This window comes from Triticum aestivum, unplaced genomic scaffold (assembly GCF_018294505.1).
Source record: "Triticum aestivum cultivar Chinese Spring unplaced genomic scaffold, IWGSC CS RefSeq v2.1 scaffold42749, whole genome shotgun sequence".
NCBI classification, from domain to species: domain Eukaryota; kingdom Viridiplantae; phylum Streptophyta; class Magnoliopsida; order Poales; family Poaceae; genus Triticum; species Triticum aestivum.
In genome coordinates, this window is record NW_025229216.1 from 1 (window position 1) to 26,296 (window position 26,296).

Consider the following 26,296-nt stretch of genomic DNA (forward strand, 5'->3'; position numbering starts at 1 on the left):
GTCATAGCTGGGTGCTCACGATTCACGGGTCCAGCGTCGGCGTTGTGGCGCGGCAAGCGTGCACTGGTGCGGTTGAGAGGGAGGGGTGGAAACCGCGTTAAACTCGTCTCCGTAGTTGAGAGGGAGCGGCCAAAGCAATGTACAATCGTCTTTGTAGTGGAGCTGGGAGGGGCAAGGATAAGGGACGAAGACCGGGGTAACATGTCGGATGCGATCATACCAGCACTAAAGCACCGGATCCCATCAGAACTCCGAAGTTAAGCGTGCTTGGGCGAGAGTAGTACTAGGATGGGTCCTCGTGTTGCATTCCCTTTTTAATTTTTTTCGCGCCGCTTGCAAAACAAAACGCACGTGTAAGTAATATATTTACCGTGTTTTATTATTTTGCACGAGTGCGGTAAGTCCTAGCTGGGTGCTCACGATTCACGGGTCCAGCGTCGGCGTTGTGGCGCGGCAAGCGTGCACTGGTGTGGTTGAGAGGGAGGGGTGGAAACCGCGTTAAACTCGTCTCCGTAGTTGAGAGGGAGCGGCCAAAGCAATGTACAATCGTCTTTGTAGTGGAGCTGGGAGGGGCAAGGATAAGGGACGAAGACCGGGGTAACATGTCGGATGCGATCATACCAGCACTAAAGCACCGGATCCCATCAGAACTCCGAAGTTAAGCGTGCTTGGGCGAGAGTAGTACTAGGATGGGTGACCTCCTGGGAAGTCCTTGTGTTGCATTCCCTTTTTAATTTTTTTCGCGCCGCTTGCAAAACAAAACGCACGTGTAAGTAATATATTTACCGTGTTTTATTATTTTGCACGAGTGCGGTAAGTCATAGCTGGGTGCTCACGATTCACGGGTCCAGCGTCGGCGTTGTGGCGCGGCAAGCGTGCACTGGTGCGGTTGAGAGGGAGGGGTGGAAACCGCGTTAAACTCGTCTCCGTAGTTGAGAGGGAGCGGCCAAAGCAATGTGCAATCGTCTTTGTAGTGGAGCTGGGAGGGGCAAGGATAAGGGACGAAGACCGGGGTAACATGTCGGATGCGATCATACCAGCACTAAAGCACCGGATCCCATCAGAACTCCGAAGTTAAGCGTGCTTGGGCGAGAGTAGTACTAGGATGGTGACCTCCTGGGAAGTCCTCGTGTTGCATTCCCTTTTTAATTTTTTTCGCGCCGCTTGCAAAACAAAACGCACGTGTAAGTAATATATTTACCGTGTTTTATTATTTTGCACGAGTGCGGTAAGTCATAGCTGGGTGCTCACGATTCACGGGTCCAGCGTCGGCGTTGTGGCGCGGCAAGCGTGCACTGGTGCGGTTGAGAGGGAGGGGTGGAAACCGCGTTAAACTCGTCTCCGTAGTTGAGAGGGAGCGGCCAAAGCAATGTACAATCGTCTTTGTAGTGGAGTTGGGAGGGGCAAGGATAAGGGACGAAGACCGGGGTAACATGTCGGATGCGATCATACCAGCACTAAAGCACCGGATCCTATCAGAACTCCGAAGTTAAGCGTGCTTGGGCGAGAGTAGTACTAGGATGGGTGACCTCCTGGGAAGTCCTCGTGTTGCATTCCCTTTTTAATTTTTTTCGCGCCGCTTGCAAAACAAAACGCACGTGTAAGTAATATATTTACCGTGTTTTATTATTTTGCACGAGTGCGGTAAGTCATAGCTGGGTGCTCACGATTCACGGGTCCAGCGTCGGCGTTGTGGCGCGGCAAGCGTGCACTGGTGCGGTTGAGAGGGAGGGGTGGAAACCGCGTTAAACTCGTCTCCGCAGTTGAGAGGGAGCGGCCAAAGCAATGTACAATCGTCTTTGTAGTGGAGCTGGGAGGGGCAAGGATAAGGGACGAAGACCGGGGTAACATGTCGGATGCGATCATACCAGCACTAAAGCACCGGATCCAGGTGCGGTTGAGAGGGAGGGGTGGAAACCGCGTTAAACTCGTCTCCGCAGTTGAGAGGGAGCGGCCAAAGCAATGTACAATCGTCTTTGTAGTGGAGCTGGGAGGGGCAAGGTTAAGGAACGAAGACCGGGGTAACATGTCGGATGCGATCATACGAGCACTAAAGCACCGGATCCCATCAGAACTCCGAAGTTAAGTGTGCTTGGGCGAGAGTAGTACTAGGTGGGTGACCTCCTGGGAAGTCCTCGTGTTGCATTCCCTTTTTAATTTTTTTCGCGCCGCTTGCAAAACAAAACGCACGTGTAAGTAATATGTTTACCGTGTTTTATTATTTTGCACGAGTGCGGTAAGTCATAGCTGGGTGCTCACGATTCACGGGTCCAGCGTCGGCGTTGTGGCGCGGCAAGCGTGCACTGGTGCGGTTGAGAGGGAGGGGTGGAAACCGCGTTAAACTCGTCTCCGTAGTTGAGAGGGAGCGGCCAAAGCAATGTACAATCGTCTTTGTAGTGGAGCTGGGAGGGGCAAGGATAAGGGACGAAGACCGGGGTAACATGTCGGATGCGATCATACCAGCACTAAAGCACCGGATCCCATTAGAACTCCGAAGTTAAGCGTGCTTGGGCGAGAGTAGTACTAGGATGGGTGACCTCCTGGGAAGTCCTCGTGTTGCATTCCCTTTTTAATTTTTTTCGCGCCGCTTGCAAAACAAGACGCACGTGTAAGTAATATATTTACCATGTTTTATTATTTTGCACGAGTGCGGTAAGTCATAGCTGGGTGCTCACGATTCACGGGTCCAGCGTCGGCGTTGTGGCGCGGCAAGCGTGCACTGGTGCGGTTGAGAGGGAGGGGTGGAAACCGCGTTAAACTCGTCTCCGTAGTTGAGAGGGAGCGGCCAAAGCAATGTGCAATCATCTTTGTAGTGGAGCTGGGAGGGGCAAGGATAAGGGACGAAGACCGGGGTAACATGTCGGATGCGATCATACCAGCACTAAAGCATCGGATCCATCAGAACTCCGAAGTTAAGCGTGCTTGGGCGAGAGTAGTACTAGGATGGGTGACCTCCTGGGAAGTCCTCGTGTTGCATTCCCTTTTTAATTTATTTCGCACCGCTTGCAAAACAAAACGCACGTGTAAGTAATATATTTACCGTGTTTTATTATTTTGCACGAGTGCGGTAAGTCATAGCTGGGTGCTCACGATTCACGGGTCCAGCGTCGGCGTTGTGGCGCGGCAAGCGTGCACTGGTGCGGTTGAGAGGGAGGGGTGGAAACCGCGTTAAACTCGTCTCCGTAGTTGAGAGGGAGCGGCCAAAGCAATGTATAATCGTCTTTGTAGTGGAGCTGGGAGGGGCAAGGATAAGGGACGAAGACCGGGGTAACATGTCGGATGCGATCATACCAGCACTAAAGCACCGGATCCCATCAGAACTCCGAAGTTAAGCGTGCTTGGGTGAGAGTAGTACTAGGATGGGTGACCTCCTGGGAAGTCCTCGTGTTGCATTCCCTTTTTAATTTTTTTCGCGCCGCTTGCAAAACAAAACGCACGTGTAAGTAATATATTTACCGTGTTTTATTATTTTGCACGAGTGCGGTAAGTCATAGCTGGGTGCTCACGATTCACGGGTCCAGCGTCGGCGTTATGGCGCGGCAAGCGTGCACTGGTGCGGTTGAGAGGGAGGGGTGGAAACCGCGTTAAACTCATCTCCGTAGTTGAGAGGGAGCGGCCAAAGCAATGTGCAATCGTCTTTGTAGTGGAGCTGGGAGGGGCAAGGATAAGGGACGAAGACCGGCGTAACATGTCGAATGTGATCATACTAGCACTAAAGCATCGGATCCCATCAGAACTACGAAGTTAAGCGTGCTTGGGCGAGAGTAGTACTAGGATGGGTGACCTCCTGGGAAGTCCTCGTGTTGCATTCCCTTTTTAATTTTTTTCGCGCCGCTTGCAAAACAAAACGCACGTGTAAGTAATATATTTACCGTGTTTTATTATTTTGCACGAGTGCGGTAAGTCATAGCTGGGTGCTCACGATTCACGGGTCCAGCGTCGGCGTTGTGGCGCGGCAAGCGTGCACTGGTGCGGTTGAGAGGGAGGGGTGGAAACCGCGTTAAACTCGTCTCCGTAGTTGAGAGGGAGCGGCCAAAGCAATGTACAATCGTCTTTGTAGTGGAGCTGGGAGGGGCAAGGATAAGGGACGAAGACCGGGGTAACATGTCGGATGCGATCATACCAGCACTAAAGCACCGGATCCCATCAGTAGTACTAGGATGGGTGACCTCCTGGGAAGTCCGCGTGTTGCATTCCCTTTTTAATTTTTTTCGCGCCGCTTGCAAAACAAAACGCACGTGTAAGTAATATATTTACCGTGTTTTATTATTTTGCACGAGTGCGGTAAGTCATAGCTGGGTGCTCACGATTCACGGGTCCAGCGTCGGCGTTGTGGCGCGGCAAGCGTGCACTGGTGCGGTTGAGAGGGCGGGGTGGAAACCGCGTTAAACTCGTCTCCGTAGTTGAGAGGGAGCGGTCAAAGCAATGTACAATCGTCTTTGTAGTGGAGCTGGGAGGGGCAAGGATAAGGGACGAAGACCGGGGTAACATGTCGGATGCGATCATACCAGCACTAAAGCACCGGATCCCACCAGAACTCCGAAGTTAAGCGTGCTTGGGCGAGAGTAGTACTAGGATGGGTGACCTCCTGGGAAGTCCTCGTGTTGCATTCCCTTTTTAATTTTTTTCGCGCCGCTTGCAAAACAAAACGCACGTGTAAGTAATATATTTACCGTGTTTTATTATTTTGCACGAGTGCGGTAAGTCATAGCTGGGTGCTCACGATTCACGGGTCCAGCGTCGGCGTTGTGGCGCGGCAAGCGTGCACTGGTGCGGTTGAGAGGGAGGGGTGGAAACCGCGTTAAACTCGTCTCCGTAGTTGAGAGGGAGCGGCCAAAGCAATGTCCAATCGTCTTTGTAGTGGAGCTGGGAGGGGCAAGGATAAGGGACGAAGACCGGGGTAACATGTTGGATGCGATCATACTAGCACTAAAGCATCGGATCCCATCAGAACTCCGAAGTTAAGCGTGCTTGGGCGAGAGTAGTACTAGGATGGGTGACCTCCTGGGAAGTCCTCGTGTTGCATTCCCTTTTTAATTTTTTTCGCGCCGCTTGCAAAACAAAACGCACGTGTAAGTAATATATTTACCATGTTTTATTATTTTGCACGAGTGCGGTAAGTCATAGCTGGGTGCTCACGATTCACGGGTCCAGCGTCGGCGTTGTGGCGCGGCAAGCGTGCACTGGTGCGGTTGAGAGGGAGGGGTGGAAACCGCGTTAAACTCGTCTCCGTAGTTGAGAGGGAGCGGCCAAAGCAATGTGCAATCGTCTTTGTAGTGGAGCTGGGAGGGGCAAGGATAAGGGACGAAGACCGGGGTAACATGTCGGATGCGATCATACCAGCACTAAAGCACCGGATCCCATCAGAACTCCGAAGTTAAGCGTGCTTGGGCGAGAGTAGTACTAGGATGGGTGACCTCCTGGGAAGTCCTCGTGTTGCATTCCCTTTTTAATTTTTTTCGCGCCGCTTGCAAAACAAAACGCACGTGTAAGTAATATATTTACCATGTTTTATTATTTTGCACGAGTGGCGAAACAAAACGCACGTGTAAGTAATATATTTACCATGTTTTATTATTTTGCACGAGTGCGGTAAGTCATAGCTGGGTGCTCACGATTCACGGGTCCAGCGTCGGCGTTGTGGCGCGGCAAGCGTGCACTGGTGCGGTTGAGAGGGAGGGGTGGAAACCGCGTTAAACTCGTCTCCGTAGTTGAGAGGGAGCGGCCAAAGCAATGTGCAATCGTCTTTGTAGTGGAGCTGGGAGGGGCAAGGATAAGGGACGAAGACCGGGGTAACATGTCGGATGCGATCATACCAGCACTAAAGCACCGGATCCCATCAGAACTCCGAAGTTAAGCGTGCTTGGGCGAGAGTAGTACTAGGATGGGTGACCTCCTGGGAAGTCCTCGTGTTGCATTCCCTTTTTAATTTTTTTCGCGCCGCTTGCAAAACAAAACGCACGTGTAAGTAATATATTTACCGTGTTTTATTATTTTGCACGAGTGCGGTAAGTCATAGCTGGGTGCTCACGATTCACGGGCCCAGCGTCGGCGTTGTGGCGCGGCAAGCGTGCACTGGTGCGGTTGAGAGGGAGGGGTGGAAACCGCGTTAAACTCGTCTCCGTAGTTGGGAGGGAGCGGCCAAAGCAATGTGCAATCGTCTTTGTAGTGGAGCAGGGAGGGGCAAGGATAAGGGACGAAGACCGGGGTAACATGTCGGATGCGATCATACCAGCACTAAAGCATCGGATCCCATCAGAACTCCGAAGTTAAGCGTGCTTGGGCGAGAGTAGTACTAGGATGGGTGACCTCCTGGGAAGTCCTCGTGTTGCATTCCCTTTTTAATTTTTTTCGCGCCGCTTGCAAAACAAAACGCACGTGTAAGTAATATATTTACCGTGTTTTATTATTTTGCACGAGTGCGGTAAGTCATAGCTGGGTGCTCACGATTCACGGGCCCAGCGTCGGTGTTGTGGCGCGGCAAGCGTGCACTGGTGCGGTTGAGAGGGAGGGGTGGAAACCGCGTTAAACTCGTCTCCGTAGTTGAGAGGGAGCGGCCAAAGCAATGTGCAATCGTCTTTGTAGTGGAGCTGGGAGGGGCAAGGATAAGGGACGAAGACCGGGGTAACATGTCGGATGCGATCATACCAGCACTAAAGCACCGGATCCTATCAGAACTCCGAAGTTAAGCGTGCTTGGGCGAGAGTAGTACTAGGATGGGTGACCTCCTGGGAAGTCCTCGTGTTGCATTCCCTTTTTAATTTTTTTCGCGCCGCTTGCAAAACAAAACGCACGTGTAAGTAATATATTTACCGTGTTTTATTATTTTGCACGAGTGCGGTAAGTCATAGCTGGGTGCTCACGATTCACGGGTCCAGCGTCGGCGTTGTGGCGCGGCAAGCGTGCACTGGTGCGGTTAAGAGGGAGGGGTGGAAACCGCGTTAAACTCGTCTCCGTAGTTGAGAGGGAGCGGCCAAAGCAATGTGCAATCGTCTTTGTAGTGGAGCTGGGAGGGGCAAGGATAAGGGACGAAGACCGGGGTAACATGTCGGATGCGATCATACCAGCACTAAAGCACCGGATCCCATCAGAACTCCGAAGTTAAGCGTGCTTGGGCGAGAGTAGTACTAGGATGGGTGACCTCCTGGGAAGTCCTCGTGTTGCATTCCCTTTTTAATTTTTTTCGCGCCGCTTGCAAAACAAAACGCACGTGTAAGTAATATATTTACCGTGTTTTATTATTTTGCACAAGTGCGGTAAGTCATAGCTGGGTGCTCACGATTCACGGGTCCAGCGTCGGCGTTGTGGCGCGGCAAGCGTGCACTGGTGCGGTTGAGAGGGAGGGGTGGAAACCGCGTTAAACTCGTCTCCGTAGTTGAGAGGGAGCGGCCAAAGCAATGTGCAATCGTCTTTGTAGTGGAGCTGGGAGGGGCCAGGATAAGGGACGAAGACCGGGGTAACATGTCGGATGCGATCATACCAGCACTAAAGCACCGGATCCCATCAGAACTCCGAAGTTAAGCGTGCTTGGGCGAGAGTAGTACTAGGATGGGTGACCTCCTGGGAAGTCCTCGTGTTGCATTCCCTTTTTAATTTTTTTCGCGCCGCTTGCAAAACAAAACGCACGTGTAAGTAATATATTTACCGTGTTTTATTATTTTGCACGAGTGCGGTAAGTCATAGCTGGGTGCTCACGATTCACGGGTCCAGCGTCGGCGTTGTGGCGCGGCAAGCGTGCACTGGTGCGGTTGAGAGGGAGGGGTGGAAACCGCGTTAAACTCGTCTCCGTAGTTGAGAGGGAGCGGCCAAAGCAATGTGCAATCGTCTTTGTAGTGGAGCTGGGAGGGGCAAGGATAAGGGACGAAGACCGGGGTAACATGTCTGATGCGATCATACCAGCACTAAAGCACCGGATCCCATCAGAACTCCGAAGTTAAGCGTGCTTGGGCGAGAGTAGTACTAGGATGGGTGACCTCCTGGGAAGTCCTCGTGTTGCATTCCCTTTTTAATTTTTTTCGCGCCGCTTGCAAAACAAAACGCACGTGTAAGTAATATATTTACCGTGTTTTATTATTTTGCACGAGTGCGGTAAGTCATAGCTGGGTGCTCACGATTCACGGGTCCAGCGTCGCCGTTGTGGCGCGGCAAGCGTGCACTGGTGCGGTTGAGAGGGAGGGGTGGAAACCGCGTTAAACTCGTTTCCGTAGTTGAGAGGGAGCGGCCAAAGCAATGTACAATCGTCTTTGTAGTGGAGCTGGGAGGGGCAAGGATAAGGGACGAAGACCGGGGTAACATGTTGGATGCGATCATACCAGCACTAAAGCACCGGATCCCATCAGAACTCTGAAGTTAAGCGTGCTTGGGCGAGAGTAGTACTAGGATGGGTGACCTCCTGGGAAGTCCTTGTGTTGCATTTCCTTTTTAATTTTTTTCGCGCCGCTTGCAAAACAAAACGCACGTGTAAGTAATATATTTACCGTGTTTTATTATTTTGCACGAGTGCGGTAAGTCATAGCTGGGTGCTCACGATTCACGGGTCCAGCGTCGGTGTTGTGGCGCGGCAAGCGTGCACTGGTGCGGTTGAGAGGGAGGGGTGGAAACCGCGTTAAACTCGTCTCCGTAGTTGAGAGGGAGCGGCCAAAGCAATGTACAATCGTCTTTGTAGTGGAGCTGGGAGGGGCAAGGATAAGGGACGAAGACCTGGGTAACATGTCGGATGCGATCATACCAGCACTAAAGCACCGGATCCCATCAGAACTCCGAAGTTAAGCGTGCTTGGGCGAGAGTAGTACTAGGATGGGTGACCTCCTGGGAAGTCCTCGTGTTGCATTCCCTTTTTAATTTTTTTCGCGCCGCTTGCAAAACAAAACGCACGTGTAAGTAATATATTTACCGTGTTTTATTATTTTGCACGAGTGCGGTAAGTCATAGCTGGGTGCTCATGATTCACGGGTCCAGCGTCGGCGTTGTGGCGCGGCAAGCGTGCACTGGTGCGGTTGAGAGGGAGGGGTGGAAACCGCGTTAAACTCGTCTCCGTAGTTGAGAGGGAGCGGCCAAAGCAATGTGCAATCGTCTTTGTAGTGGAGCTGGGAGGGGCAAGGATAAGGGACGAAGACCGGGGTAACATGTCGGATGCGATCATACCAGCACTAAAGCACCGGATCCCATCAGAACTCCGAAGTTTTGCGTGCTTGGGCGAGAGTAGTACTAGGATGGGTGACCTCCTGGGAAGTCCTCGTGTTGCATTCCCTTTTTAATTTTTTTCGCGCCGCTTGCAAAACAAAACGCACGTGTAAGTAATATATTTACCGTGTTTTATTATTTTGCACGAGTGCGGTAAGTCATAGCTGGGTGCTCACGATTCACGGGTCCAGCGTCGGCGTTGTGGCGCGGCAAGCGTGCACTGGTGCGGTTGAGAGGGAGGGGTGGAAACCGCGTTAAACTCGTCTCCGTAGTTGAGAGGGAGCGGCCAAAGCAATGTGCAATCGTCTTTGTAGTGGAGCTGGGAGGGGCAAGGATAAGGGACGAAGACCGGGGTAACATGTCGGATGCGATCATACCAGCACTAAAGCACCGGATCCCATCAGAACTCCGAAGTTAAGCGTGCTTGGGCGAGAGTAGTACTAGGATGGGTGACCTCCTTGGAAGTCCTCGTGTTGCATTCCCTTTTTAATTTTTTTCGCGCCGCTTGCAAAACAAAACGCACGTGTAAGTAATATATTTACCGTGTTTTATTATTTTGCACGAGCGCGGTAAGTCATAGCTGGGTGCTCACGATTCACGGGCCCAGCGTCGGCGTTGTGGCGCGGCAAGCGTGCACTGGTGCGGTTGAGAGGGAGGGGTGGAAACCGCGTTAAACTCGTCTCCGTGGTTGAGAGGGAGCGGCCAAAGCAATGTGCAATCGTCTTTGTAGTGGAGCTGGGAGGGGCAAGGATAAGGGACGAAGACCGGGGTAACATGTCGGATGCGATCATACCAGCACTAAAGCACCGGATCCCATCAGAACTCCGAAGTTAAGCGTGCTTGGGAGAGAGTAGTACTAGGATGGGTGACCTCCTTGGAAGTCCTCATGTTGCATTCCCTTTTTAATTTTTTTCGCGCCGCTTGCAAAACAAAACGCACGTGTAAGTAATATATTTACCGTGTTTTATTATTTTGCACGAGCGCGGTAAGTCATAGCTGGGTGCTCACGATTCACGGGCCCAGCGTCGGCGTTGTGGCGCGGCAAGCGTGCATTGGTGCGGTTGAGAGGGAGGGGTGGAAACCGCGTTAAACTCGTCTCCGTAGTTGAGAGGCAGCGGCCAAAGCAATGTGCAATCGTCTTTGTAGTGGAGCTGGGAGGGGCAAGGATAAGGGACGAAGACCGGGGTAACATGTCGGATGCGATCATACCAGCACTAAAGCACCGGATCCCATCAGAACTCCGAAGTTAAGCGTGCTTGGGCGAGAGTAGTACTAGGATGGGTGACCTCCTGGGAAGTCCTCGTGTTGCATTCCCTTTTTAATTTTTTTCGCGCCGCTTGCAAAACAAAACGCACGTGTAAGTAATATATTTACCGTGTTTTATTATTTTGCACGAGTGCGGTAAGTCATAGCTGGGTGCTCACGATTCACGGGTCCAGCGTCGGCGTTGTGGCGCGGCAAGCGTGCACTGGTGCGGTTGAGAGGGATGGGTGGAAACCGCGTTAAACTCGTCTCCGTAGTTGAGAGGGAGCGGCCAAAGCAATGTACAATCGTCTTTGTAGTGGAGCTGGGAGGGGCAAGGATAAGGGACGAAGACCGGGGTAACATGTCGGATGCGATCATACCAGCACTAAAGCATCGGATCCCATCAGAACTCCGAAGTTAAGCATGCTTGGGCGAGAGTAGTACTAGGATGGGTGACCTCCTAGGAAGTCCTCGTGTTGCATTCCCTTTTTAATTTTTTTCGCGCCGCTTGCAAAACAAAACGCACGTGTAAGTAATATATTTACCGTGTTTTATTATTTTGCACGAGTGCGGTAAGTCATAGCTGGGTGCTCATGATTCACGGGTCCAGCGTCGGCGTTGTGGCGCGGCAAGCGTGCACTGGTGCGGTTGAGAGGGAGGGGTGGAAACCGCGTTAAACTCGTCTCCGTAGTTGAGAGGGAGCGGCCAAAGCAATGTACAATCGTCTTTGTAGTGGAGCTGGGAGGGGCAAGGATAAGGGACGAACACCGGGGTAACATGTGGGATGCGATCATACCAGCACTAAAGCACCGGATCCCATCAGAACTTCGAAGTTAAGCGTGCTTGGGCGAGAGTAGTACTAGGATGGGTGACCTCCTGGGAAGTCCTCGTGTTGCATTCCCTTTTTAATTTTTTTCGCGCCGCTTGCAAAACAAAACGCACGTGTAAGTAATATATTTACCGTGTTTTATGATTTTGCACGAGTGCGGTAAGTCATAGCTGGGTGCTCACGATTCACGGGTCCAGCGTCGGCGTTGTGGCGCGGCAAGCGTGCACTGGTGCGGTTGAGAGGGAGGGGTGGAAACCGCGTTAAACTCGTCTCCGTAGTTGAGAGGGAGCGGCCAAAGCAATGTACAATCGTCTTTGTAGTGGAGCTGGGAGGGGCAAGGATAAGGGACGAAGACCGGGGTAACATGTCGGATGCGATCATACCAGCACTAAAGCACCGGATCCCATCAGAACTCCGAAGTTAAGCGTGCTTGGGCGAGAGTAGTACTATGATGGGTGACCTCCTGGGAAGTCCTCGTGTTGCATTCCCTTTTTAATTTTTTTCGCGCCGCTTGCAAAACAAAACGCACGTGTAAGTAATATATTTACCGTGTTTTATTATTTTGCACGAGTGCGGTAAGTCATAGCTGGGTGCTCACGATTCACGGGTCCAGCGTCGGCGTTGTGGCGCGGCAAGCGTGCACTGGTGCGGTTGAGAGGGAGGGGTGGAAACCGCGTTAAACTCGTCTCCGTAGTTGAGAGGGAGCGGCCAAAGCAATGTACAATCGTCTTTGTAGTGGAGCTGGGAGGGGCAAGGATAAGGGACGAAGACCGGGGTAACATGTCGGATGCGATCATAAACTCGTCTCCGTAGTTGAGAGGGAGCGGCCAAAGCAATGTACATTCGTCTTTGTAGTGGAGCTGGGAGGGGCAAGGATAAGGGACGAAGACCGGGGTAACATGTCGGATGCGATCATACCAGCACTAAAGCACCGGATCCCATCAGAACTCCGAAGTTAAGCGTGCTTGGGTGAGAGTAGTACTAGGATGGGTGACCTCCTGGGAAGTCCTTGTGTTGCATTCCCTTTTTAATTTTTTTCGCGCCGCTTGCAAAACAAAACGCACATGTAAGTAATATATTTACCGTGTTTTATTATTTTGCACGAGTGCGGTAAGTCATAGCTGGGTGCTCACGATTCACGGGTCCAGCGTCGGCGTTGTGGCGCGGCAAGCGTGCACTGGTGCGGTTGAGAGGGAGGGGTGGAAACCGCGTTAAACTCGTCTCCGTAGTTGAGAGGGAGCGGCCAAAGCAATGTGCAATCGTCTTTGTAGTGGAGCTGGGAGGGGCAAGGATAAGGGACGAAGACCGGGGTAACATGTCGGATGCGATCATACCAGCACTAAAGCACCGGATCCCATCAGAACTCCGAAGTTAAGCGTGCTTGGGCGAGTGTAGTACTAGGATGGGTGACCTCCTGGGAAGTCCTCGTGTTGCATTCCCTTTTTAATTTTTTTCGCGCCGCTTGCAAAACAAAACGCACGTGTAAGTAATATATTTACCGTGTTTTATTATTTTGCACGAGTGCGGTAAGTCATAGCTGGGTGCTCACGATTCACGGGTCCAGCGTCGGCGTTGTGGCGCGGCAAGCGTGCACTGGTGCGGTTGAGAGGGAGGGGTGGAAACCGCGTTAAACTCGTCTCCGTAGTTGAGAGGGAGCGGCCAAAGCAATGTACAATCGTCTTTGTAGTGGAGCTGGGAGGGCCAAGGATATGGGACGAAGACCGGGGTAACATGTTGGATGCGATCATACCAGCACTAAAGCACCGGATCCCATCAGAACTCCGAAGTTAAGCGTGCTTGGGCGAGAGTAGTACTAGGATGGGTGACCTCCTGGGAAGTCCTCGTGTTGCATTCCCTTTTTAATTTTTTTCGCGCCGCTTGCAAAACAAAACACACGTGTAAGTAATATATTTACCGTGTTTTATTATTTTGCACGAGTGCGGTAAGTCATAGCTGGGTGCTCACGATTCACGGGTCCAGCGTCGGCGTTGTGGCGCGGCAAGCGTGCACTGGTGCGGTTGAGAGGGAGGGGTGGAAACCGCGTTAAACTCGTCTCCGTAGTTGAGAGGGAGCGGCCAAAGCAATGTGCAATCATCTTTGTAGTGGAGCTGGGAGGGGCAAGGATAAGGGACGAAGACCGGGGTAACATGTCGGATGCGATCATACCAGCACTAAAGCACCGGATCCCATCAGAACTCCGAAGTTAAGCGTGCTTGGGCGAGAGTAGTACTAGGATGGGTGACCTCCTGGGAAGTCCTCGTGTTGCATTCCCTTTTTAATTTTTTTCGCGCCGCTTGCAAAACAAAACGCACGTGTAAGTAATATATTTACCATGTTTTATTATTTTGCACGAGTGCGGTAAGTCATAGCTGGGTGCTCACGATTCATGGGTCCAGCGTCGGCGTTGTGGCGCGGCAAGCGTGCACTGGTGCGGTTGAGAGGGAGGGGTGGAAACCGCGTTAAACTCGTCTCCGTAGTTGAGAGGGAGCGGCCAAAGCAATGTGCAATCGTCTTTGTAGTGGAGCTGGGAGGGGCAAGGATAAGGGACGAAGACCGGGGTAACATGTCGGATGCGATCATACCAGCACTAAAGCACCGGATCCCATCAGAACTCCGAAGTTAAGCGTGCTTGGGCGAGAGTAGTACTAGGATGGGTGACCTCCTGGGAAGTCCTCGTGTTGCATTCCCTTTTTAATTTTTTTCGCGCCGCTTGCAAAACAAAACGCACATGTAAGTAATATATTTACCGTGTTTTATTATTTTGCACGAGTGCGGTAAGTCATAGCTGGGTGCTCACGATTCACGGGTCCAGCGTCGGCGTTGTGGCGCGGCAAGCGTGCACTGGTGCGGTTGAGAGGGAGGGGTGGAAACCGCGTTAAACTCGTCTCCGTAGTTGAGAGGGAGCGGCCAAAGCAATGTGCAATCGTCTTTGTAGTGGAGCTGGGAGGGGCAAGGATAAGGGACGAAGACCGGGGTAACATGTCGAATGCGATCATACTAGCACTAAAGCATCGGATCCCATCAGAACTCCGAAGTTAAGCGTGCTTGGGCGAGAGTAGTACTAGGATGGGTGACCTCCTGGGAAGTCCTCGTGTTGCATTCCCTTTTTAATTTTTTTCGCGCCGCTTGCAAAACAAAACGCACGTGTAAGTAATATATTTACCGTGTTTTATTATTTTGCACGAGTGCGGTAAGTCATAGCTGGGTGCTCACGATTCACGGGTCCAGCGTCGGCGTTGTGGCGCGGCAAGCGTGCACTGGTGCGGTTGAGAGGGAGGGGTGGAAACCGCGTTAAACTCGTCTCCGTAGTTGAGAGGGAGCGGCCAAAGCAATGTACAATCGTCTTTGTAGTGGAGCTGGGAGGGGCAAGGATAAGGGACGAAGACCGGGGTAACATGTCGGATGCGATCATAAACTCGTCTCCGTAGTTGAGAGGGAGCGGCCAAAGCAATGTACATTCGTCTTTGTAGTGGAGCTGGGAGGGGCAAGGATAAGGGACGAAGACCGGGGTAACATGTCGGATGCGATCATACCAGCACTAAAGCACCGGATCCCATCAGAACTCCGAAGTTAAGCGTGCTTGGGTGAGAGTAGTACTAGGATGGGTGACCTCCTGGGAAGTCCTTGTGTTGCATTCCCTTTTTAATTTTTTTCGCGCCGCTTGCAAAACAAAACGCACATGTAAGTAATATATTTACCGTGTTTTATTATTTTGCACGAGTGCGGTAAGTCATAGCTGGGTGCTCACGATTCACGGGTCCAGCGTCGGCGTTGTGGCGCGGCAAGCGTGCACTGGTGCGGTTGAGAGGGAGGGGTGGAAACCGCGTTAAACTCGTCTCCGTAGTTGAGAGGGAGCGGCCAAAGCAATGTGCAATCGTCTTTGTAGTGGAGCTGGGAGGGGCAAGGATAAGGGACGAAGACCGGGGTAACATGTCGGATGCGATCATACCAGCACTAAAGCACCGGATCCCATCAGAACTCCGAAGTTAAGCGTGCTTGGGCGAGTGTAGTACTAGGATGGGTGACCTCCTGGGAAGTCCTCGTGTTGCATTCCCTTTTTAATTTTTTTCGCGCCGCTTGCAAAACAAAACGCACGTGTAAGTAATATATTTACCGTGTTTTATTATTTTGCACGAGTGCGGTAAGTCATAGCTGGGTGCTCACGATTCACGGGTCCAGCGTCGGCGTTGTGGCGCGGCAAGCGTGCACTGGTGCGGTTGAGAGGGAGGGGTGGAAACCGCGTTAAACTCGTCTCCGTAGTTGAGAGGGAGCGGCCAAAGCAATGTACAATCGTCTTTGTAGTGGAGCTGGGAGGGCCAAGGATATGGGACGAAGACCGGGGTAACATGTTGGATGCGATCATACCAGCACTAAAGCACCGGATCCCATCAGAACTCCGAAGTTAAGCGTGCTTGGGCGAGAGTAGTACTAGGATGGGTGACCTCCTGGGAAGTCCTCGTGTTGCATTCCCTTTTTAATTTTTTTCGCGCCGCTTGCAAAACAAAACACACGTGTAAGTAATATATTTACCGTGTTTTATTATTTTGCACGAGTGCGGTAAGTCATAGCTGGGTGCTCACGATTCACGGGTCCAGCGTCGGCGTTGTGGCGCGGCAAGCGTGCACTGGTGCGGTTGAGAGGGAGGGGTGGAAACCGCGTTAAACTCGTCTCCGTAGTTGAGAGGGAGCGGCCAAAGCAATGTGCAATCGTCTTTGTAGTGGAGCTGGGAGGGGCAAGGATAAGGGACGAAGACCGGGGTAACATGTCGGATGCGATCATACCAGCACTAAAGCACCGGATCCCATCAGAACTACGAAGTTAAGCGTGCTTGGGCGAGAGTAGTACTAGGATGGGTGACCTCCTGGGAAGTCCTCGTGTTGCATTCCCTTTTTAATTTTTTTCGCGCCGCTTGCAAAACAAAACGCACGTGTAAGTAATATATTTACCGTGTTTTATTATTTTGCACGAGTGCGGTAAGTCATAGCTGGGTGCTCACGATTCACGGGTCCAGCGTCGGCGTTGTGGCGCGGCAAGCGTGCACTGGTGCGGTTGAGAGGGAGGGGTGGAAACCGCGTTAAACTCGTCTCCGTAGTTGAGAGGGAGCGGCCAAAGCAATGTGCAATCGTGTTTGTAGTGGAGCTGGGAGGGGCAAGGATAAGGGACGAAGACCGGGGTAACATGTCGGATGCGATCATACCAGCACTAAAGCACCGGATCCCATCAGAACTCCGAAGTTAAGCGTGCTTGGGCGAGAGTAGTACTAGGATGGGTGACCTCCTGGGAAGTCCTCGTGTTGCATTCCCTTTTTAATTTTTTTCGCGCCGCTTGCAAAACAAAACGCACGTGTAAGTAATATATTTACCGTGTTTTATTATTTTGCACGAGTGCGGTAAGTCATAGCTGGGTGCTCACGATTCACGGGTCCAGCGTCGGCGTTGTGGCGCGGCAAGCGTGCACTGGTGCGGTTGAGAGGGAGGGGTGGAAACCGCGTTAAACTCGTCTCCGTAGTTGAGAGGGAGCGGCCAAACCAATGTGCAATCGTCTTTGTAGTGGAGCTGGGAGGGGCAAGGATAAGGGACGAAGACCGGGGTAACATGTCGGATGCGATCATACCAGCACTAAAGCACCGGATCCCATCAGAACTCCGAAGTTAAGCGTGCTTGGGCGAGAGTAGTACTAGGATGGGTGACCTCCTGGGAAGTCCTCGTGTTGCATTCCCTTTTTAATTTTTTTCGCGCCGCTTGCAAAACAAAACGCACGTGTAAGTAATATATTTACCGTGTTTTATTATTTTGCACGAGTGCGGTAAGTCATAGCTGGGTGCTCACGATTCACGGGTCCAGCGTCGGCGTTGTGGCGCGGCAAGCGTGCACTGGTGCGGTTGAGAGGGAGGGGTGGAAACCGCGTTAAACTCGTCTCCGTAGTTGAGAGGGAGCGGCCAAAGCAATGTGCAATCGTCTTTGTAGTGGAGCTGGGAGGGGCAAGGATAAGGGACGAAGACCGGGGTAACATGTCGGATGCGATCAGACCAGCACTAAAGCACCGGATCCCATCAGAACTCCGAAGTTAAGCGTGCTTGGGCGAGAGTAGTACTAGGATGGGTGACCTCCTGGGAAGTCCTCGTGTTGCATTCCCTTTTTAATTTTTTTCACGCCGCTTGCAAAACAAAACGCACGTGTAAGTAATATATTTACCGTGTTTTATTATTTTGCACGAGTGCGGTAAGTCATAGCTGGGTGCTCACGATTCACGGGTCCAGCGTCGGCGTTGTGGCGCGGCAAGCGTGCACTGGTGCGGTTGAGAGGGAGGGGTGGAAACCGCGTTAAACTCGTCTCCGTAGTTGAGAGGGAGCGGCCAAAGCAATGTGCAATCGTCTTTGTAGTGGAGCTGGAAGGGGCAAGGATAAGGGACGAAGACCGGGGTAACATGTCGGATGCGATCATACCAGCACTAAAGCACCGGATCCCATCAGAACTCCGAAGTTAAGCGTGCTTGGGCGAGAGTAGTACTAGGATGGGTGACCTCCTGGGAAGTCCTCGTGTTGCATTCCCTTTTTAATTTTTTTCGCGCCGCTTGCAAAACAAAACGCACGTGTAAGTAATATATTTACCGTGTTTTATTATTTTGCATGAGTGCGGTAAGTCATAGCTGGGTGCTCACGATTCACGGGTCCAGCGTCGGCGTTGTGGCGCGGCAAGCGTGCACTGGTGCGGTTGAGAGGGAGGGGTGGAAACCGCGTTAAACTCGTCTCCGTAGTTGAGAGGGAGCGGCCAAAGCAATGTACAATCGTCTTTGTAGTGGAGCTGGGAGGGGCAAGGATAAGGGACGAAGACCGGGGTAACATGTCGGATGCGATCATACCAGCACTAAAGCACCGGATCCCATCAGAACTCCAAAGTTAAGCGTGCTTGGGCGAGAGTAGTACTAGGATGGGTGACCTCCTGGGAAGTCCTCGTGTTGCATTCCCTTTTTAATTTTTTTCGCGCCGCTTGCAAAACAAAACGCACGTGTCAGTAATATATTTACCGTGTTTTATTATTTTGCACGAGTGCGGTAAGTCATAGCTGGGTGCTCACGATTCACGGGTCCAGCGTCGGCGTTGTGGCGCGGCAAGCGTGCACTGGTGCGGTTGAGAGGGAGGGGTGGAAACCGCGTTAAACTCGTCTCCGTAGTTGAGAGGGAGCGGCCAAAGCAATGTACAATCGTCTTTGTAGTGGAGCTGGGAGGGGCAAGGATAAGGGACGAAGACCGGGGTAACATGTCGGATGCGATCATACCAGCACTAAAGCACCGGATCCCATCAGAACTCCGAAGGTAAGCGTGCTTGGGCGAGAGTAGTACTAGGAGGTCAGTAGTACTAGGATGGGTGACCTCCTGGGAAGTCCTCGTGTTGCATTCCCTTTTTAATTTTTTTCGCGCCGCTTGCAAAACAAAACGCACGTGTAAGTAATATATTTACCGTGTTTTATTATTTTGCACGAGTGCGGTAAGTCATAGCTGGGTGCTCACGATTCACGGGTCCAGCGTCGGCGTTGTGGCGCGGCAAGCGTGCACTGGTGCGGTTGAGAGGGAGGGGTGGAAACCGCGTTAAACTCGTCTCCGTAGTTGAGAGGGAGCGGCCAAAGCAATGTGCAATCGTCTTTGTAGTGGAGCTGGGAGGGGCAAGGATAAGGGACGAAGACCGGGGTAACATGTTGGATGCGATCATACTAGCACTAAAGCATCGGATCCCATCAGAACTCCGAAGTTAAGCGTGCTTGGGTGAGAGTAGTACTAGGATGGGTGACCTCCTGGGAAGTCCTCGTGTTGCATTACCTTTTTAATTTTTTTCGCGCCGCTTGCAAAACAAAACGCACGTGTAAGTAATATATTTACCGTGTTTTATTATTTTGCACGAGTGCGGTAAGTCATAGCTGGGTGCTCACGATTCACGGGTCCAGCGTCGCGTTGTGGCGCGGCAAGCGTGCACTGGTGCGGTTGAGAGGGAGGGGTGGAAACCGCGTTAAACTCGTCTCCGTAGTTGAGAGGGAGCGGCCAAAGCAATGTACAATCGTCTTTGTAGTGGAGCTGGGAGGGGCAAGGATAAGGGACGAAGACCGGGGTAACATGTCGGATGCGATCATACCAGCACTAAAGCACCGGATCCCATCAGTAGTACTAGGATGGGTGACCTCCTGGGAAGTCCTCGTGTTGCATTCCCTTTTTAGTTTTTTTCGCGTCGCTTGCAAAACAAAACGCACGTGTAAGTAATATATTTACCGTATTTTATTATTTTGCACGAGTGCGGTAAGTCATAGCTGGGTGCTCACGATTCACGGGTCCAGCGTCGGCGTTGTGGCGCGGCAAGCGTGCACTGGTGCGGTTGAGAGGGAGGGGTGGAAACCGCGTTAAACTCGTCTCCGTAGTTCAGAGGGAGCGGCCAAAGCAATGTACAATCGTCTTTGTAGTGGAGCTGGGAGGGGCAAGGATAAGGGACGAAGACCGGGGTAACATGTCGGATGCGATCATACCAGCACTAAAGCACCGGATCCCATTAGAACTCCGAAGTTAAGCGTGCTTGGGCGAGAGTAGTACTAGGATGGGTGACCTCCTGGGAAGTCCTCGTGTTGCATTCCCTTTTTAATTTTTTTCGCGCCGCTTGCAAAACAAAACGCACGTGTAAGTAATATATTTACCGTGTTTTATTATTTTGCACGAGTGCGGTAAGTCATAGCTGGGTGCTCACGATTCACGGGTCCAGCGTCGGCGTTGTGGCGCGGCAAGCGTGCACTGGTGCGGTTGAGAGGGAGGGGTGGAAACCGCGTTAAACTCGTCTCCGTAGTTGAGAGGGAGCGGCCAAAGCAATGTCCAATCGTCTTTGTAGTGGAGCTGGGAGGGGCAAGGATAAGGGACGAAGACCGGGGTAACATGTTGGATGCGATCATACTAGCACTAAAGCACCGGATCCATCAAAACTCTGAAGTTAAGCGTGCTTGGGCGAGAGTAGTACTAGGATGGGTGACCTCCTGGGAAGTCCTCGTGTTGCATTCCCTTTTTAATTTTTTTCGCGCCGCTTGCAAAACAAAACGCACGTGTAAGTAATATATTTACCGTGTTTTATTATTTTGCACGAGTGCGGTAAGTCATAGCTGGGTGCTCACGATTCACGGGTCCAGCGTCGGCGTTGTGGCGCGGCAAGCGTGCACTGGTGCGGTTGAGAGGGAGGGGTGGAAACCGCGTTAAACTCGTCTCCGTAGTTGAGAGGGAGCGGCCAAAGCAATGTGCAATCGTCTTTGTAGTGGAGCTGGGAGGGGCAAGGATAAGGGACGAAGACCGGGGTAACATGTCGGATGCGATCATACTAGCACTAAAGCACCGGATCCATCAGAACTCTGAAGTTAAGCGTGCTTGGGCGAGAGTAGTACTAGGATGGGTGACCTCCTGGGAAGTCCCCGTGTTGCATTCCCTTTTTAATTTTTTTCGCGCCGCTTGCAAAACAAAACGCACGTGTAAGTAATATATTTACCGTGTTTTATTATTTTGCACGAGTGCGGTAAGTCATAGCTGGGTGCTCACGATTCACGGGTCCAGCGTCGGCGTTGTGGCGCGGCAAGCGTGCACTGGTGCGGTTGAGAGGGAGGGGTGGAAACCGCGTTAAACTCGTCTCCGTAGTTGAGAGGGAGCGGCCAAAGCAATGTGCAATCGTCTTTGTAGTGGAGCTGGGAGGGGCAAGGATAAGGGACGAAGACCGGGGTAACATGTTGGATGCGATCATACTAGCACTAAAGCATCGGATCCCATCAGAACTCCGAAGTTAAGCGTGCTTGGGCGAGAGTAGTACTAGGATGGGTGACCTCCTGGGAAGTCCTCGTGTTGCATTCCCTTTTTAATTTTTTTCGCGCCGCTTGCAAAATAAAACGCACGTGTAAGTAATATATTTACCGTGTTTTATTATTTTGCACGAGTGCGGTAAGTCATAGCTGGGTGCTCACGATTCACGGGTCCAGCGTCGCGTTGTGGCGCGGCAAGCGTGCACTGGTGCGGTTGAGAGGGAGGGGTGGAAACCGCGTTAAACTCGTCTCCGTAGTTGAGAGGGAGCGGCCAAAGCAATGTACAATCGTCTTTGTAGTGGAGCTGGGAGGGGCAAGGATAAGGGACGAAGACCGGGGTAACATGTCGGATGCGATCATACCAGCACTAAAGCACCGGATCCCATCAGAACTCCGAAGTTAAGCGTGCTTGGGCGAGAGTAGTACTATGATGGGTGACCTCCTGGGAAGTCCTCGTGTTGCATTCCCTTTTTAATTTTTTTCGCGCCGCTTGCAAAACAAAACGCACGTGTAAGTAATATATTTACCGTGTTTTATTATTTTGCACGAGTGCGGTAAGTCATAGCTGGGTGCTCACGATTCACGGGTCCAGCGTCGGCGTTGTGGCGCGGCAAGCGTGCACTGGTGCGGTTGAGAGGGAGGGGTGGAAACCGCGTTAAACTCGTCTCCGTAGTTGAGAGGGAGCGGCCAAAGCAATGTACAATCGTCTTTGTAGTGGAGCTGGGAGGGGCAAGGATAAGGGACGAAGACCGGGGTAACATGTCGGATGCGATCATAAACTCGTCTCCGTAGTTGAGAGGGAGCGGCCAAAGCAATGTACATTCGTCTTTGTAGTGGAGCTGGGAGGGGCAAGGATAAGGGACGAAGACCGGGGTAACATGTCGGATGCGATCATACCAGCACTAAAGCACCGGATCCCATCAGAACTCCGAAGTTAAGCGTGCTTGGGTGAGAGTAGTACTAGGATGGGTGACCTCCTGGGAAGTCCTTGTGTTGCATTCCCTTTTTAATTTTTTTCGCGCCGCTTGCAAAACAAAACGCACATGTAAGTAATATATTTACCGTGTTTTATTATTTTGCACGAGTGCGGTAAGTCATAGCTGGGTGCTCACGATTCACGGGTCCAGCGTCGGCGTTGTGGCGCGGCAAGCGTGCACTGGTGCGGTTGAGAGGGAGGGGTGGAAACCGCGTTAAACTCGTCTCCGTAGTTGAGAGGGAGCGGCCAAAGCAATGTGCAATCGTCTTTGTAGTGGAGCTGGGAGGGGCAAGGATAAGGGACGAAGACCGGGGTAACATGTCGGATGCAATCATACCAGCACTAAAGCACCGGATCCCATCAGAACTCCGAAGTTAAGCGTGCTTGGGCGAGAGTAGTACTAGGATGGGTGACCTCCTGGGAAGTCCTCGTGTTGCATTCCCTTTTTAATTTTTTTCGCGCCGCTTGCAAAACAAAACGCACGTGTAAGTAATATATTTACCGTGTTTTATTATTTTGCACGAGTGCGGTAAGTCATAGCTGGGTGCTCACGATTCACGGGTCCAGCGTCGGCGTTGTGGCGCGGCAAGCGTGCACTGGTGCGGTTGAGAGGGAGGGGTGGAAACCGCGTTAAACTCGTCTCCGTAGTTGAGAGGAAGCGGCCAAAGCAATGTGCAATCGTCTTTGTAGTGGAGCTGGGAGGGGCAAGGATAAGGGACGAAGACCGGGGTAACATGTTGGATGCGATCATACTAGCACTAAAGCATCGGATCCCATCAGAACTCCGAAGTTAAGCGTGCTTGGGCGAGAGTAGTACTAGGATGGGTGACCTCCTGGGAAGTCCTCGTGTTGCATTCCCTTTTTAATTTTTTTCGCGCCGCTTGCAAAACAAAACGCACGTGTAAGTAATATATTTACCATGTTTTATTATTTTGCACGAGTGCGGTAAGTCATAGCTGGGTGCTCACGATTCACGGGTCCAGCGTCGGCGTTGTGGCGCGGCAAGCGTGCACTGGTGCGGTTGAGAGGGAGGGGTGGAAACCGCGTTAAACTCGTCTCCGTAGTTGAGAGGGAGCGGCCAAAGCAATGTGCAATCGTCTTTGTAGTGGAGCTGGGAGGGGCAAGGATAAGGAACGAAGACCGGGGTAACATGTCGGATGCGATCATACCAGCACTAAAGCACCGGATCCCATCAGAACTCCGAAGTTAAGCGTGCTTGGGCGAGAGTAGTACTAGGATGGGTGACCTCCTGGGAAGTCCTCGTGTTGCATTCCCTTTTTAATTTTTTTCGCGCCGCTTGCAAAACAAAACGCACGTGTAAGTAATATATTTACCGTGTTTTATTATTTTGCACGAGTGCGGTAAGTCATAGCTGGGTGCTCACGATTCACGGGTCCAGCGTCGGCGTTGTGGCGCGGCAAGCGTGCACTGGTGCGGTTGAGAGGGAGGGTTGGAAACCGCGTTAAACTCGTCTCCGTAGTTGAGAGGGAGCGGCCAAAGCAATGTGCAATCGTCTTTGTAGTGGAGCTGGGAGGGGCAAGGATAAGGGACGAAGACCGGGGTAACATGTCGGATGCGATCATACCAGCACTAAAGCACCGGATCCCATCAGAACTCCGAAGTTAAGCGTGCTTGGGCGAGAGTAGTACTAGGATGGGTGACCTCCTGGGAAGTCCTCGTGTTGCATTCCCTTTTTAATTTTTTTCGCGCCGCTTGCAAAACAAAACGCACGTGTAAGTAATATATTTATCGTGTTTTATTATTTTGCACGAGTGCGGTAAGTCATAGCTGGGTGCTCACGATTCACGGGCCCAGCGTCGGCGTTGTGGCGCGGCAAGCGTGCACTGGTGCGGTTGAGAGGGAGGGGTGGAAACCGCGTTAAACTCGTCTCCGTAGTTGAGAGGGAGCGGCCAAAGCAATGTGCAATCGTCTTTGTAGTGGAGCTGGGAGGGGCAAGGATAAGGGACGAAGACCGGGGTAACATGTCGGATGCGATCATACCAGCACTAAAGCACCGGATCCCATCAGAACTCCGAAGTTAAGTGTGCTTGGGCGAGAGTAGTACTAGGATGGGTGACCTCCTGGGAAGTCCTCGTGTTGCATTCCCTTTTTAATTTTTTTCGCGCCGCTTGCAAAACAAAACGCACGTGTAAGTAATATATTTATCGTGTTTTATTATTTTGCACGAGTGCGGTAAGTCATAGCTGGGTGCTCACGATTCACGGGTCCAGCGTCGGCGTTGTGGCGCGGCAAGCGTGCACTGGTGCGGTTGAGAGGGAGGGGTGGAAACCGCGTTAAACTCGTCTCCGTAGTTGAGAGGGAGCGGCCAAAGCAATGTGCAATCGTCTTTGTAGTGGAGCTGGGAGGGGCAAGGATAAGGGACGAAGACCGGGGTAACATGTCGGATGCGATCATACCAGCACTAAAGCACCGGATCCCATCAGAACTCCGAAGTTAAGCATGCTTGGGCGAGAGTAGTACTAGGATGGGTGACCTCCTGGGAAGTCCTCGTGTTGCATTCCCTTTTTAATTTTTTTCGCGCCGCTTGCAAAACAAAACGCACGTGTAAGTAATATATTTACAGTGTTTTATTATTTTGCACGAGTGCGGTAAGTCATAGCTGGGTGCTCACGATTCACGGGTCCAGCGTCGGCGTTGTGGCGCGGCAAGCGTGCACTGGTGCGGTTGAGAGGGAGGGGTGGAAACCGCGTTAAACTCGTCTCCGTAGTTGAGAGGGAGCGGCCAAAGCAATGTGCAATCGTCTTTGTAGTGGAGCTGGGAGGGGCAAGGATAAGGGACGAAGACCGGGGTAACATGTCGGATGCGATCATACCAGCACTAAAGCACCGGATCCCATCAGAACTCCGAAGTTAAGCGTGCTTGGGCGAGAGTAGTACTAGGATGGGTGACCTCCTGGGAAGTCCTCGTGTTGCATTCCCTTTTTAATTTTTTTCGCGCCGCTTGCAAAACAAAACGCACGTGTAAGTAATATATTTACCGTGTTTTATTATTTTGCACGAGTGCGGTAAGTCATAGTTGGGTGCTCACGATTCACGGGTCCAGCGTCGGCGTTGTGGCGCGGCAAGTGTGCACTGGTGCGGTTGAGAGGGAGGGGTGGAAACCGCGTTAAACTCGTCTCCGTAGTTGAGAGGGAGCGGCCAAAGCAATGTCCAATCGTCTTTGTAGTGGAGCTGGGAGGGGCAAGATAAGGGACGAAGACCGGGGTAACATGTCGGATGCGATCATACTAGCACTAAAGCACTGGATCCATCAGAACTTCGAAGTTAAGCGTGCTTGGGCGAGAGTAGTACTAGGATGGGTGACCTCCTGGGAAGTCCTCGTGTTGCATTCCCTTTTTAATTTTTTTCGCGCCGCTTGCAAAACAAAACGCACGTGTAAGTAATATATTTACCGTGTTTTATTATTTTGCACGAGTGCGGTAAGTCATAGCTGGGTGCTCACGATTCACGGGTCCAGCGTCGGCGTTGTGGCGCGGCAAGCGTGCACTGGTGCGGTTGAGAGGGAGGGGTGGAAACCGCGTTAAACTCGTCTCCGTAGTTGAGAGGGAGCGGCCAAAGCAATGTGCAATCGTCTTTGTAGTGGAGCTGGGAGGGGCAAGGATAAGGGACGAAGACCGGGGTAACATGTTGGATGCGATCATACTAGCACTAAAGCATCGGATCCCATCAGAACTCCGAAGTTAAGCGTGCTTGGGCGAGAGTAGTACTAGGATGGGTGACCTCCTGGGAAGTCCTCGTGTTGCATTCCCTTTTTAATTTTTTTCGCGCCGCTTGCAAAACAAAATGCACGTGTAAGTAATATATTTACCGTGTTTTATTATTTTACACGAGTGCGGTAAGTCATAGCTGGGTGCTCACGATTCACGGGTCCAGCGTCGCGTTGTGGCGCGGCAAGCGTGCACTGGTGCGGTTGAGAGGGAGGGGTGGAAACCGCGTTAAACTCGTCTCCGTAGTTGAGAGGGAGCGGCCAAAGCAATGTACAATCGTCTTTGTAGTGGAGCTGGGAGGGGCAAGGATAAGGGACGAAGACCGGGGTAACATGTCGGATGCGATCATACCAGCACTAAAGCACCGGATCCCATCAGAACTCCGAAGTTAAGCGTGCTTGGGCGAGAGTAGTACTAGGATGGGTGACCTCCTGGGAAGTCCTCGTGTTGCATTCCCTTTTTAATTTTTTTCGCGCCGCTTGCAAAACAAAACGCACGTGTAAGTAATATATTTACCGTGTTTTATT

General features: G+C 51.9%; 58 non-coding genes and 2 pseudogenes across 58 annotated transcripts; all 60 read left to right on the top strand.

The window, feature by feature from the left end:
• Nucleotides 1–206: 206 nt before the first annotated feature.
• On the top strand, nt 207–310 carry LOC123174868 (uncharacterized; annotated as a pseudogene).
• Nucleotides 311–607: 297 nt separating this feature from the next.
• On the top strand, nt 608–726 carry LOC123174891 (5S ribosomal RNA). The gene has a single exon (XR_006487432.1). It is a non-coding gene; the product is annotated as a 5S ribosomal RNA (ribosomal RNA).
• Nucleotides 727–1,023: 297 nt separating this feature from the next.
• Nucleotides 1,024–1,141, top strand: LOC123174917 (5S ribosomal RNA). The gene has a single exon (XR_006487457.1). It is a non-coding gene; the product is annotated as a 5S ribosomal RNA (ribosomal RNA).
• A 297-nt stretch (nt 1,142–1,438) lies between these two features.
• LOC123174903 (5S ribosomal RNA) lies at nt 1,439–1,557 on the top strand. Its single transcript, XR_006487444.1, has one exon. It is a non-coding gene; the product is annotated as a 5S ribosomal RNA (ribosomal RNA).
• A 474-nt stretch (nt 1,558–2,031) lies between these two features.
• LOC123174858 (5S ribosomal RNA) lies at nt 2,032–2,149 on the top strand. The gene has a single exon (XR_006487403.1). It is a non-coding gene; the product is annotated as a 5S ribosomal RNA (ribosomal RNA).
• Nucleotides 2,150–2,446: 297 nt separating this feature from the next.
• On the top strand, nt 2,447–2,565 carry LOC123174885 (5S ribosomal RNA). The gene has a single exon (XR_006487426.1). It is a non-coding gene; the product is annotated as a 5S ribosomal RNA (ribosomal RNA).
• A 297-nt stretch (nt 2,566–2,862) lies between these two features.
• On the top strand, nt 2,863–2,980 carry LOC123174859 (5S ribosomal RNA). Its single transcript, XR_006487404.1, has one exon. It is a non-coding gene; the product is annotated as a 5S ribosomal RNA (ribosomal RNA).
• Nucleotides 2,981–3,277: 297 nt separating this feature from the next.
• Nucleotides 3,278–3,396, top strand: LOC123174897 (5S ribosomal RNA). Its single transcript, XR_006487437.1, has one exon. It is a non-coding gene; the product is annotated as a 5S ribosomal RNA (ribosomal RNA).
• A 297-nt stretch (nt 3,397–3,693) lies between these two features.
• LOC123174861 (5S ribosomal RNA) lies at nt 3,694–3,812 on the top strand. Its single transcript, XR_006487406.1, has one exon. It is a non-coding gene; the product is annotated as a 5S ribosomal RNA (ribosomal RNA).
• A 682-nt stretch (nt 3,813–4,494) lies between these two features.
• LOC123174901 (5S ribosomal RNA) lies at nt 4,495–4,613 on the top strand. The gene has a single exon (XR_006487442.1). It is a non-coding gene; the product is annotated as a 5S ribosomal RNA (ribosomal RNA).
• A 297-nt stretch (nt 4,614–4,910) lies between these two features.
• Nucleotides 4,911–5,029, top strand: LOC123174910 (5S ribosomal RNA). The gene has a single exon (XR_006487450.1). It is a non-coding gene; the product is annotated as a 5S ribosomal RNA (ribosomal RNA).
• Nucleotides 5,030–5,326: 297 nt separating this feature from the next.
• On the top strand, nt 5,327–5,445 carry LOC123174856 (5S ribosomal RNA). The gene has a single exon (XR_006487401.1). It is a non-coding gene; the product is annotated as a 5S ribosomal RNA (ribosomal RNA).
• A 357-nt stretch (nt 5,446–5,802) lies between these two features.
• LOC123174878 (5S ribosomal RNA) lies at nt 5,803–5,921 on the top strand. The gene has a single exon (XR_006487420.1). It is a non-coding gene; the product is annotated as a 5S ribosomal RNA (ribosomal RNA).
• Nucleotides 5,922–6,218: 297 nt separating this feature from the next.
• Nucleotides 6,219–6,337, top strand: LOC123174898 (5S ribosomal RNA). The gene has a single exon (XR_006487438.1). It is a non-coding gene; the product is annotated as a 5S ribosomal RNA (ribosomal RNA).
• A 297-nt stretch (nt 6,338–6,634) lies between these two features.
• LOC123174904 (5S ribosomal RNA) lies at nt 6,635–6,753 on the top strand. Its single transcript, XR_006487445.1, has one exon. It is a non-coding gene; the product is annotated as a 5S ribosomal RNA (ribosomal RNA).
• A 297-nt stretch (nt 6,754–7,050) lies between these two features.
• On the top strand, nt 7,051–7,169 carry LOC123174890 (5S ribosomal RNA). The gene has a single exon (XR_006487431.1). It is a non-coding gene; the product is annotated as a 5S ribosomal RNA (ribosomal RNA).
• A 297-nt stretch (nt 7,170–7,466) lies between these two features.
• Nucleotides 7,467–7,585, top strand: LOC123174902 (5S ribosomal RNA). Its single transcript, XR_006487443.1, has one exon. It is a non-coding gene; the product is annotated as a 5S ribosomal RNA (ribosomal RNA).
• Nucleotides 7,586–7,882: 297 nt separating this feature from the next.
• LOC123174892 (5S ribosomal RNA) lies at nt 7,883–8,001 on the top strand. Its single transcript, XR_006487433.1, has one exon. It is a non-coding gene; the product is annotated as a 5S ribosomal RNA (ribosomal RNA).
• A 297-nt stretch (nt 8,002–8,298) lies between these two features.
• Nucleotides 8,299–8,417, top strand: LOC123174916 (5S ribosomal RNA). Its single transcript, XR_006487456.1, has one exon. It is a non-coding gene; the product is annotated as a 5S ribosomal RNA (ribosomal RNA).
• Nucleotides 8,418–8,714: 297 nt separating this feature from the next.
• On the top strand, nt 8,715–8,833 carry LOC123174914 (5S ribosomal RNA). The gene has a single exon (XR_006487454.1). It is a non-coding gene; the product is annotated as a 5S ribosomal RNA (ribosomal RNA).
• Nucleotides 8,834–9,130: 297 nt separating this feature from the next.
• On the top strand, nt 9,131–9,249 carry LOC123174857 (5S ribosomal RNA). The gene has a single exon (XR_006487402.1). It is a non-coding gene; the product is annotated as a 5S ribosomal RNA (ribosomal RNA).
• Nucleotides 9,250–9,546: 297 nt separating this feature from the next.
• LOC123174893 (5S ribosomal RNA) lies at nt 9,547–9,665 on the top strand. Its single transcript, XR_006487434.1, has one exon. It is a non-coding gene; the product is annotated as a 5S ribosomal RNA (ribosomal RNA).
• A 297-nt stretch (nt 9,666–9,962) lies between these two features.
• Nucleotides 9,963–10,081, top strand: LOC123174918 (5S ribosomal RNA). Its single transcript, XR_006487458.1, has one exon. It is a non-coding gene; the product is annotated as a 5S ribosomal RNA (ribosomal RNA).
• Nucleotides 10,082–10,378: 297 nt separating this feature from the next.
• Nucleotides 10,379–10,497, top strand: LOC123174862 (5S ribosomal RNA). Its single transcript, XR_006487407.1, has one exon. It is a non-coding gene; the product is annotated as a 5S ribosomal RNA (ribosomal RNA).
• A 297-nt stretch (nt 10,498–10,794) lies between these two features.
• On the top strand, nt 10,795–10,913 carry LOC123174919 (5S ribosomal RNA). Its single transcript, XR_006487459.1, has one exon. It is a non-coding gene; the product is annotated as a 5S ribosomal RNA (ribosomal RNA).
• Nucleotides 10,914–11,210: 297 nt separating this feature from the next.
• LOC123174899 (5S ribosomal RNA) lies at nt 11,211–11,329 on the top strand. Its single transcript, XR_006487439.1, has one exon. It is a non-coding gene; the product is annotated as a 5S ribosomal RNA (ribosomal RNA).
• Nucleotides 11,330–11,626: 297 nt separating this feature from the next.
• LOC123174883 (5S ribosomal RNA) lies at nt 11,627–11,745 on the top strand. The gene has a single exon (XR_006487424.1). It is a non-coding gene; the product is annotated as a 5S ribosomal RNA (ribosomal RNA).
• A 416-nt stretch (nt 11,746–12,161) lies between these two features.
• LOC123174905 (5S ribosomal RNA) lies at nt 12,162–12,280 on the top strand. The gene has a single exon (XR_006487446.1). It is a non-coding gene; the product is annotated as a 5S ribosomal RNA (ribosomal RNA).
• Nucleotides 12,281–12,577: 297 nt separating this feature from the next.
• On the top strand, nt 12,578–12,696 carry LOC123174888 (5S ribosomal RNA). Its single transcript, XR_006487429.1, has one exon. It is a non-coding gene; the product is annotated as a 5S ribosomal RNA (ribosomal RNA).
• A 297-nt stretch (nt 12,697–12,993) lies between these two features.
• On the top strand, nt 12,994–13,112 carry LOC123174869 (5S ribosomal RNA). The gene has a single exon (XR_006487411.1). It is a non-coding gene; the product is annotated as a 5S ribosomal RNA (ribosomal RNA).
• Nucleotides 13,113–13,409: 297 nt separating this feature from the next.
• LOC123174870 (5S ribosomal RNA) lies at nt 13,410–13,528 on the top strand. The gene has a single exon (XR_006487412.1). It is a non-coding gene; the product is annotated as a 5S ribosomal RNA (ribosomal RNA).
• Nucleotides 13,529–13,825: 297 nt separating this feature from the next.
• LOC123174871 (5S ribosomal RNA) lies at nt 13,826–13,944 on the top strand. Its single transcript, XR_006487413.1, has one exon. It is a non-coding gene; the product is annotated as a 5S ribosomal RNA (ribosomal RNA).
• Nucleotides 13,945–14,241: 297 nt separating this feature from the next.
• LOC123174909 (5S ribosomal RNA) lies at nt 14,242–14,360 on the top strand. The gene has a single exon (XR_006487449.1). It is a non-coding gene; the product is annotated as a 5S ribosomal RNA (ribosomal RNA).
• A 416-nt stretch (nt 14,361–14,776) lies between these two features.
• LOC123174907 (5S ribosomal RNA) lies at nt 14,777–14,895 on the top strand. The gene has a single exon (XR_006487447.1). It is a non-coding gene; the product is annotated as a 5S ribosomal RNA (ribosomal RNA).
• A 297-nt stretch (nt 14,896–15,192) lies between these two features.
• LOC123174889 (5S ribosomal RNA) lies at nt 15,193–15,311 on the top strand. Its single transcript, XR_006487430.1, has one exon. It is a non-coding gene; the product is annotated as a 5S ribosomal RNA (ribosomal RNA).
• Nucleotides 15,312–15,608: 297 nt separating this feature from the next.
• LOC123174872 (5S ribosomal RNA) lies at nt 15,609–15,727 on the top strand. Its single transcript, XR_006487414.1, has one exon. It is a non-coding gene; the product is annotated as a 5S ribosomal RNA (ribosomal RNA).
• Nucleotides 15,728–16,024: 297 nt separating this feature from the next.
• On the top strand, nt 16,025–16,143 carry LOC123174915 (5S ribosomal RNA). The gene has a single exon (XR_006487455.1). It is a non-coding gene; the product is annotated as a 5S ribosomal RNA (ribosomal RNA).
• Nucleotides 16,144–16,440: 297 nt separating this feature from the next.
• Nucleotides 16,441–16,559, top strand: LOC123174873 (5S ribosomal RNA). Its single transcript, XR_006487415.1, has one exon. It is a non-coding gene; the product is annotated as a 5S ribosomal RNA (ribosomal RNA).
• Nucleotides 16,560–16,856: 297 nt separating this feature from the next.
• Nucleotides 16,857–16,975, top strand: LOC123174874 (5S ribosomal RNA). The gene has a single exon (XR_006487416.1). It is a non-coding gene; the product is annotated as a 5S ribosomal RNA (ribosomal RNA).
• A 297-nt stretch (nt 16,976–17,272) lies between these two features.
• Nucleotides 17,273–17,391, top strand: LOC123174896 (5S ribosomal RNA). The gene has a single exon (XR_006487436.1). It is a non-coding gene; the product is annotated as a 5S ribosomal RNA (ribosomal RNA).
• A 297-nt stretch (nt 17,392–17,688) lies between these two features.
• LOC123174875 (5S ribosomal RNA) lies at nt 17,689–17,807 on the top strand. Its single transcript, XR_006487417.1, has one exon. It is a non-coding gene; the product is annotated as a 5S ribosomal RNA (ribosomal RNA).
• Nucleotides 17,808–18,104: 297 nt separating this feature from the next.
• LOC123174894 (5S ribosomal RNA) lies at nt 18,105–18,223 on the top strand. Its single transcript, XR_006487435.1, has one exon. It is a non-coding gene; the product is annotated as a 5S ribosomal RNA (ribosomal RNA).
• Nucleotides 18,224–18,520: 297 nt separating this feature from the next.
• LOC123174867 (uncharacterized) lies at nt 18,521–18,656 on the top strand (annotated as a pseudogene).
• A 297-nt stretch (nt 18,657–18,953) lies between these two features.
• LOC123174860 (5S ribosomal RNA) lies at nt 18,954–19,072 on the top strand. The gene has a single exon (XR_006487405.1). It is a non-coding gene; the product is annotated as a 5S ribosomal RNA (ribosomal RNA).
• A 681-nt stretch (nt 19,073–19,753) lies between these two features.
• On the top strand, nt 19,754–19,872 carry LOC123174886 (5S ribosomal RNA). The gene has a single exon (XR_006487427.1). It is a non-coding gene; the product is annotated as a 5S ribosomal RNA (ribosomal RNA).
• A 297-nt stretch (nt 19,873–20,169) lies between these two features.
• Nucleotides 20,170–20,287, top strand: LOC123174865 (5S ribosomal RNA). Its single transcript, XR_006487409.1, has one exon. It is a non-coding gene; the product is annotated as a 5S ribosomal RNA (ribosomal RNA).
• A 297-nt stretch (nt 20,288–20,584) lies between these two features.
• LOC123174864 (5S ribosomal RNA) lies at nt 20,585–20,702 on the top strand. Its single transcript, XR_006487408.1, has one exon. It is a non-coding gene; the product is annotated as a 5S ribosomal RNA (ribosomal RNA).
• A 297-nt stretch (nt 20,703–20,999) lies between these two features.
• Nucleotides 21,000–21,118, top strand: LOC123174911 (5S ribosomal RNA). Its single transcript, XR_006487451.1, has one exon. It is a non-coding gene; the product is annotated as a 5S ribosomal RNA (ribosomal RNA).
• A 296-nt stretch (nt 21,119–21,414) lies between these two features.
• LOC123174884 (5S ribosomal RNA) lies at nt 21,415–21,533 on the top strand. Its single transcript, XR_006487425.1, has one exon. It is a non-coding gene; the product is annotated as a 5S ribosomal RNA (ribosomal RNA).
• Nucleotides 21,534–21,949: 416 nt separating this feature from the next.
• Nucleotides 21,950–22,068, top strand: LOC123174908 (5S ribosomal RNA). Its single transcript, XR_006487448.1, has one exon. It is a non-coding gene; the product is annotated as a 5S ribosomal RNA (ribosomal RNA).
• Nucleotides 22,069–22,365: 297 nt separating this feature from the next.
• Nucleotides 22,366–22,484, top strand: LOC123174882 (5S ribosomal RNA). The gene has a single exon (XR_006487423.1). It is a non-coding gene; the product is annotated as a 5S ribosomal RNA (ribosomal RNA).
• A 297-nt stretch (nt 22,485–22,781) lies between these two features.
• Nucleotides 22,782–22,900, top strand: LOC123174912 (5S ribosomal RNA). Its single transcript, XR_006487452.1, has one exon. It is a non-coding gene; the product is annotated as a 5S ribosomal RNA (ribosomal RNA).
• A 297-nt stretch (nt 22,901–23,197) lies between these two features.
• LOC123174876 (5S ribosomal RNA) lies at nt 23,198–23,316 on the top strand. The gene has a single exon (XR_006487418.1). It is a non-coding gene; the product is annotated as a 5S ribosomal RNA (ribosomal RNA).
• A 297-nt stretch (nt 23,317–23,613) lies between these two features.
• LOC123174877 (5S ribosomal RNA) lies at nt 23,614–23,732 on the top strand. Its single transcript, XR_006487419.1, has one exon. It is a non-coding gene; the product is annotated as a 5S ribosomal RNA (ribosomal RNA).
• A 297-nt stretch (nt 23,733–24,029) lies between these two features.
• On the top strand, nt 24,030–24,148 carry LOC123174887 (5S ribosomal RNA). The gene has a single exon (XR_006487428.1). It is a non-coding gene; the product is annotated as a 5S ribosomal RNA (ribosomal RNA).
• A 297-nt stretch (nt 24,149–24,445) lies between these two features.
• LOC123174900 (5S ribosomal RNA) lies at nt 24,446–24,564 on the top strand. The gene has a single exon (XR_006487440.1). It is a non-coding gene; the product is annotated as a 5S ribosomal RNA (ribosomal RNA).
• A 297-nt stretch (nt 24,565–24,861) lies between these two features.
• Nucleotides 24,862–24,980, top strand: LOC123174880 (5S ribosomal RNA). The gene has a single exon (XR_006487421.1). It is a non-coding gene; the product is annotated as a 5S ribosomal RNA (ribosomal RNA).
• A 296-nt stretch (nt 24,981–25,276) lies between these two features.
• On the top strand, nt 25,277–25,394 carry LOC123174866 (5S ribosomal RNA). Its single transcript, XR_006487410.1, has one exon. It is a non-coding gene; the product is annotated as a 5S ribosomal RNA (ribosomal RNA).
• A 297-nt stretch (nt 25,395–25,691) lies between these two features.
• Nucleotides 25,692–25,810, top strand: LOC123174913 (5S ribosomal RNA). Its single transcript, XR_006487453.1, has one exon. It is a non-coding gene; the product is annotated as a 5S ribosomal RNA (ribosomal RNA).
• Nucleotides 25,811–26,106: 296 nt separating this feature from the next.
• On the top strand, nt 26,107–26,225 carry LOC123174881 (5S ribosomal RNA). The gene has a single exon (XR_006487422.1). It is a non-coding gene; the product is annotated as a 5S ribosomal RNA (ribosomal RNA).
• Nucleotides 26,226–26,296: the final 71 nt, after the last annotated feature.